We start from the raw sequence: 7,836 nt of genomic DNA on the forward strand, positions 1-7,836 counted from the left end.
GATAGATACAAACACTCATTCTTTCCCCGAACAATGAGGAATCATAATAGTAAGAAACCGAAGTAATTTCAGAAACTTTAAAAAAAATTAATTTTCAAGTCGGAACAAAATTAAACATTGCAAAGATATCAGGTATATTTTTTGGTGCATTTGTATGTTAGTTCGTAGTTTGAGTGTTTGTACGTGTGAGCTGTAAGGGTTTTCGCATGAGTGAATCCTATGCTTTGTTTGTGGATTGCATTAATTTATGGCTTTTGCATGCGGTTTTTCTCTTAATTACTGGTGGTGCCCTAACACCCCCCACCACACGCCCTTGCGGCGGCTTGCGCTGGCTACATGTAGATGTAGATGATTTTCTCAGAATACATTTTTCGGTCTAAAAAGTTGGAGAATTCATTTTTTTGGTATCCCATAAATAGGAGAAGTGCACCTTGAATATAAATGAGCATTACGAGTTTAATTAGCTTAAGGGGTTGTGGGTCGATGACGTGTGTTCATTGAAATGTTAGAAGATTTGTACTAATATAAAGACCCTCACTTATTACCGCTACTTCGCCCAATTTACATTAACAGCTTCGCACCACGCGTTATACTACTGCTATCCGCCTTACTTAGGTATATAGCCAATGTTTATTGTAATGTGTAGACATACTGTTAAGTAGTTCTGTCTTCAAAGTTTAAAAATTTTAAAGACTAATATTTAAGCCGTGAGAAGAAAACTTCAGCCTAAGAGAGGCATCATCACGAGTTCATCACCTCAATACTTCAAACTGTTATTTTAGTTCATGACTATAAATTGCAGGGGTCCCTTGGTGAAGTGCCATGCAGAAGGGCGTGCAATGTGGAACAGGGAAATGAAGTCTGTAGTGGCGGTGATACGAGAAGACGGGCCAGAGGATGAGAAAGAACGAGTTATCCTGGCATAAGTTAGGGCTTGGAGAGGATGGGCAAAAGCAAATTGGTTAGCGAGGAGGAAATGAAGGGAGAGTGGATGGTGGGAGGGGAAGGCAGAGTAACCAACGGATGCACGGATGAGAAGAGCGAAGTGTTGGGAAGGTCACAAAAATGTACCACAACTACTGAAAGTTTTCATATCTGCCCTGATTATTTTTCAAGAAGCTCAGAACTGTTTCCTCGATTTAAAAAATTAAACATTTCATTTTCAAATTGATAAGAGCTTCCCGCAGGAAGCTCTTACCAATTTAATGACTTCTGTTGTCTAAACTATTAGTAGTTGAATTTCCAATGTGTTTAATTTATAATAAAGTGCAGTTTGCCGGCAATCATCCATTTATTTGTGAAAAACGTTAAAGGACATCTAAAATGGCATGTTTTGGTGAAATTTGGAACCTCTTCTAAAGAGTGTTTTTATGAAAAACATTATTATTAAGAAAAATTAGTTGTATACCGAATTTCAGGATTTTCACAGAGTTTATTCTGCATTCAAGACATTGCCCCATAACATTTTGGAGTTATATGAGAAGGTCATTTTGCATGAAGAAGGGGAAAAAAGGCGTCGAAATTTCACCTCAGTTACCAGTCTAATACTACATTGAAGTTATTTCGTGTTCAAAATTGTTGGTCGGAAAGATGCAATTTAAAACCACGCCAAGCTAGACTTGTATTTTAGATAACTGCGCTAATATCTTATCATTATGTGGGTTCTAAGGAACAACCATCTAAATAGAGCAAAAAATGCATAAAAAATACCCTCACATAAAAAAATTGTTGTAAACAGCCTAATTCACCTAGTCTTCTCTTCACACTAAAACTTTTATTAGAGGGTTTGGCCAAGCCCATTGCCTCGAAGACAATTAGTTGTTCTGGGTAAGAAAAAATTTACTTCTTTAAAATGTATATTATTTCATAATAATTTCAACTTATTAATAGGATATATTGGTGCTCTGTATGCTTCTGTGATGAATAATGTAGAGAATATACTTTTTTAGCAAAAATTATGAGAATTACATCATTGTTCGACTTTCGTCCACTGACTGTTTTATCGTTCAATTACAGGAGAGATTTTGAATTATCCGGCTTTTCTCTATCTATGGTCTCTTCACATTGGACTAGAATATGGAAATTTTAAAGTTTGTTTTTATAGCTCCACTTATTGTTTATTTCCAGTGTTAAAGAATTTTCGAAACAAATTCATAAATGGCTTGCCTTTTCTCACATAAGTATGACACTAAATAGTGGTATTTAGGGTAGGTGACCGACAGCTGAGGTCATTTGCGCCATTAGGGATGGATAGGAAAGGATGACGGGTGGAGAGGAACCCGGCGACGGCGTTAGCCTGCCTTTTACGAAAGGCGCCAAGGGGTCCGCAGCTTAACGTCCCAGCCGATGGACGGCGCATTCACTCAAAGTGCCTTCACAAAGCACCTCAAGTAGGGATACCGCTCGAGATACCACGGAAAAATATTCAACACTGCCGGGATTTGAACCCGGACCCTCCGGGTGGGAAGCCCGTACGATTGCCACCGTACCATCTCGATCCCTAGTGTGACACTTTTTCCAGGGCACTGCTGTTAAAGGACGTTATTTTCATGAAGTCCAATGAATTTCTTTCCGGTGGAAGACGAATGCCGTACAGTTGTGGATGGTCATTCTTCATGCTTAGCTTACAGGGTCCGTACAAAAAGGTATCAGGACTGGTTCGCTGTAGCCTCAACGGAGCGGTGGTTGGGGGTCCGACCGGTCGGCTTGGTAGACAGGTCCCCCACCACTCAGGCGCACTTTAGTTCAGTCGCATCCGGGCATGCGTTAACGCAGTAGGTGGATTTTTGTGACGTGTGGTTGTTTGTGGTGTCGTCGTACCAGCATGGAGCGCACCGTCGAGCAACGCTACGCTGTAAAGTTTTGCGTTAAACTCGAGAAATCCGCATCGGAGACCCTTGAACTCATTAAACAGGCTTATGGGGATGATGCCTTAAGCCGCACAAGAGTTTTGGAATGGCACAAAATGTTTAAGGGAGGCCAGGAGCTCGTCGAAGACGAGCACCATGTCGGACGCCCGACGACCGCTCGAACCGATGCTCAGTGGCCAAAGTGAAAAACGTTTTGGACTCTGACAGGCGTTGAACCATCGCCCTTATCAGTGAGGAGACCGGCCTTACAGTCGGAAACCTCCACACCATCGTAACAGAGGATCTTGCGATGAGGAACGTGTGCGCAAAGCTGGCGCCGAAAGTCTTGAGCGAGGAACAAAAACTGTCGCGGGTGGAAATTTAGCTACTGACGACATTCGGCGTGGCAACGTTGCCTCACCCCCCCTACGCCCCGGCCTGGCTACACCTGACTTTTTCCGGTTTTCGCGAATTAAAAGGGAGCTCAAAGGATATCGGTTCGACTCCATCGAGGCGGTTCAAGCGGCGACGACAAAGGCTCTCAACAGTATTCCGGAAACAGACTTCTAGCGGCTTTTGACGAAAGGCAGACGCGCCGAACTAAATGTATCGATGCAGGAGGAATGTATTTTGAAGATTATTAAATAATTGAAATGATAACTGCGATAAATTTTGATTTTTGGAACCAGCCCCGATACCTTTTTAGGGACCTTTTGGATATCTTTTGTCAGTATATTCCGGTACTCCGGAAAGGAGGGTGATGTGTAACATTTGCGAAGTTAAAGCTTTTGGAATTCTCTTCCCATCAAATTTCGGCAGCAATGAAGGCGATGCGGAGAAAATAACGGCTCTTGGTCCGCCTCTGATTATCGATAATTTAGCAGCCACGACCCCTAAAGTTGAACTGGAGTTTTCACGGTCGTTGCTTGAATTCCCATTTTGAAGCTTACACGTGCAAAAAACGAAAGAAGCGGAAAAGAGAACGGAAGTAGACAAGCTTTCTCCTGAAAGAGGAAAAGAAGTCCTTAACAGATTTTTTTCCGTTGGTGAGCCATGAACTCCTCGATTCACATTTTAGTTAAAAGGCGGCTTGTTTGAGGCCTGAAGTCACAATAAGAGCATCAATTTCCACTCCATTACTTAATATTATACTCAACTGCACAATTCGGTATGGGAGAGGGCCGTCAGAAAATAGACGAGACGAAGAAAATGTCCAAGAAAGATATTTTAACACTAATTTACTAAAATTCTCAAAACTATTAAAAATTGTTTAGTTCCAATGCCAGTTTCTTACATATTTTTCCCAGAGCTTTCAATGAGTAATCTGTTCGAAAAAAAGAAAGTAGTGCTATTTTCAGGATCTTACACGTGAATTTATGTAATATATTTCCTAGTTTCGTACATCATACTTCATCACGTAATATTTTCAGCAAAATAAATGACCCTGTATTTTGTCGCGAACATTTTGCAAATATCTGATAGGGAAAATGTCAGTCCACAAAAATATGAACCCAAAATGTTCAAATTTTGCGAAGATGATAACACCATCAGGGCTTGAATACTAATCAATTCTCAACTGATTTCGCACTGACTGCGTCTCAAAAAACTCTCAAGGTCACCTCCCCAATAATTTGACCAATAGCTTGCATGAAACTTTGCCCCTTTTATGTGATGAAGTTCATCTTCCAGCGTGCCTATTTGAGAAATCAGAAAACATTTAAAGCGTCAAGGAATACAGTATTCTCCTATATTTATGAGGTATCAAAATATTACACGGCATCCAGGTAACTGATGGGGAATTCGTTCTAATTTTCATTACGTGGGGTACTTGGTATATAATAACAAATATGCTATAAAAATAGGAAATTATTATTGGTCGGGTGAAATATTGGAAAATTCTGCAACATCCAATCGGGTAGGGAGAACATAATGCTGTAATTCTCTTTACATTATCAAAACGGAAAATCAGGGCGCGACAGCTGAAGAGTAGCGGGCAAAATCCCTCTCACGGGTGGAGTCCATTAACTCTTAAAAAATCCGCTACGACGTGGTCGTTCTAGCTGTTTGGGCGGTAGAGTACGAATTCAGTGCTATCTCCCATTTCCGTAGCCTTGTAAAGTGCCCAGCGCGCGAGACCAAAAGTGTGGGCGCGAGAGGGTCCTTGACTAAAGAAATAAAGAGCATTGGCGCTATTGCATGAGACCATTGAGAAGGGGGTTATCACAGCATACTCCCTCCGCCATCTCCCCTCGAACAATGGCCTTCCTTGTTTGTGTTCACGACTTCTTTTTCCCTTCCTCCAAATTCCCCCACACCACGCGCGCATACTTCCAGAATGGTGCGAGAAGAAGCCGACGTCGCTCGTCATTGCTGCCGCGTCTGGGAGGGCTCCTTTGTTCCCCAAGCGAGATAACGGACGCCCAAGTGCCGTCCAGTTCCGCCGATCTTTGGCAGAAAAGCGTAATTGCGACGCCTTTTTTCGAACCAACTCACCCAAGGTTTCTTGTTCTCCTCCTGGTTCGGTTATAATACATTTATTTGCCTTCCGTGGTCAAGACCTCGTGAAGGGCGGGCCCGAAGGAAATCGCAGCAGCAGATGACACTTTACTCTCTTCTTGGAGGAGTAATTCTCTCTGGCCGGATGTATGACAATTGTGGGCGAAAAATGCGACTCAATGCCAATTTGAGAGCATGGCTTGACCCATGAACCACTTGCATTTCACATCCCGGACAATTTTCGGGATGTTCCTCCGCATTAAATGAAACTGATCGAGGTTAACAAGTGCCCAGCCTCTCGTTTTCAAGTTATAATAGGGCCGCAGATTTATGAATCACAAATAATCTCATAAAAACTCTGGAATTATTAACTTAGGCAATGGCATGATTTTAATATTTCTTCACAGTTGTCTACCTGATGATGCCTATGGGTCGAAATTGGTAGTAGTGTAATAAAGTTTTGGTGAAGTTTACTTATTCACTGATCATGAATTTTCACTAAGTAGAGCCTGAAACCATCGAATACCCAATATAAGTTTAATATGAAACATTTCACCCTCAGCTGAAAATTCAGATACAACAAATCAGGGTTATATCATTAGAAAAGAATCTAGTAACATATGCCATCTGTCTTCTCATAAAGTTAGCCAATGGTATAATATAGGATTTGATTTCTTTCTCTCAGATTTCACTGTGATAACAATTGTTTACACCCTTCTCCAAAGTTTGTAATTCAATAATATCTTTAATAATTCATTGAACATGGTAAATCTTTGTCCACAAACAAAATTCAGCCACACCATTAATTTTGTATCAACCTTAATTAAATCAATTCCATAATCTAGCAAATGTACAAGCTTCTTGATCGAATTGTTCCTAATTTAGATGCAAATTTCCCTGATGAAAAATTAGTCTCTGTAACTTGCTCAAATTGATTGATGTCACACTCTCAAGGTGAAATACTATTAAATATTAATTATATCCTTAAGCATCATGTAATCTCCTAAATAAATAATTGAAATTTCACTCTTATATGGAGTAACCACCAATGAATAATATTCATGATTACAAATACAGACACAGCCAGTAGCCAAATGTTCTACCCACCTTGATAACCAAAGGAAATGTAATAATAATAATAGTTTTATTGGTCTAAAGATATGTAAATACATATTAGGACCCATAAAATATAATCAAAATGCAAGATGACTTAATTGGTTGACTATGGGCCTAACCCCAGCTTTATCAAAGCCATTTGATTTTCTGGGTAAACGTCCCTCCTGGGAAACTGAACATGTCAGAAGAATTACCAGACTACCTAGAATGTGTGAATTTTACATGCTATTGCTCAGTGAGCTCTATTATCACCCTTTCAACCAAACGTCATGTTGGCTATGATAGATGGTAAGTGGGATCAAATGAGTTCTCTTAATTTCATGTCAACATATTGAAATGTTGTACATTTAGCCATTGCATGATCATGTTACTATTATAACTGTCTAGGGAAGCTTTTAATTAATTTAACAGTACTGAAATCATAACATAGGAGTGAGAATTTGGTATTCTAAATGCTTGATTCCAGCATTTATACCTCTTGGCCAATTGTCTGCCACCTCATTAAATTTTGACAAGCTCTTTTTGTAATTGCAGAGAGCTATTTAGAAAAGCAGTTCTAAAACATATTCAAATTTAAGACTTTTAATAGACAAAACTCCTAGTATAATGAAGAGTGACATCAATTAGAACAAAACAACTGAGAAGTATCAATTGTAGAAATCTATACCATTGCTATCAGGGTATGTATGCTGTTTTCTTGTAAATGCTACCGAACAGGAAATTCATATTTTTCAATAAAGAGCCATTTTCTATTTACTCTTTCTCAAAGGAAACTTTTGGATTGTTCTTGGGCAGAATGGCAATTCACATTCCAGAAACACAAATGACTTCCTATTTTATTAATATGCAAAATGGAGAAAGTGAAGACTGTTACCTGTCAATAAGAACCAGACTAAATTAAGTAGATTTAAAATGTGATTCATTGCTAAAATGTTTTCTGAAACCTGTTCAACAAAAATTGAATTTTTTTTTGGTTAAATAAGTACTTAACACATTTCCCTGCCCATACGACATTCTGACATATTTTAGCTTTAAAATGTGCTCTAAAATCAGCCTGTTTCTCAGGGGGCCGGAGGTACAAGGGTATAACTTTGACTTATAATATGCAAGCTGTTTAGCCAGAAAAACTTGACATTTTTCCCATATCAGGCATCAAAAATGGTTTCCTTTATTGCAAATTTCAATTAAATTTCAGCCAGTATTTAGCAAAAGAGTTTTAATATTTCTTTGAAAGTACTTCCTAAAAATATTTCACAGATAAATGCCCAGGGATGACACCTCTCTGCTAATACATTGTATGTGTCCCGATTAACGGTATTAAAAAACCTTCACATTCATGTGCTCTTAAAAGTTCAAAGCTTGATGAGCATATTAA

Source organism: Hetaerina americana, unplaced genomic scaffold (genome assembly GCF_022747635.1).
Source record: "Hetaerina americana unplaced genomic scaffold, ioHetAmer1.1.p SCAF_3, whole genome shotgun sequence".
Classification (NCBI taxonomy): domain Eukaryota; kingdom Metazoa; phylum Arthropoda; class Insecta; order Odonata; family Calopterygidae; genus Hetaerina; species Hetaerina americana.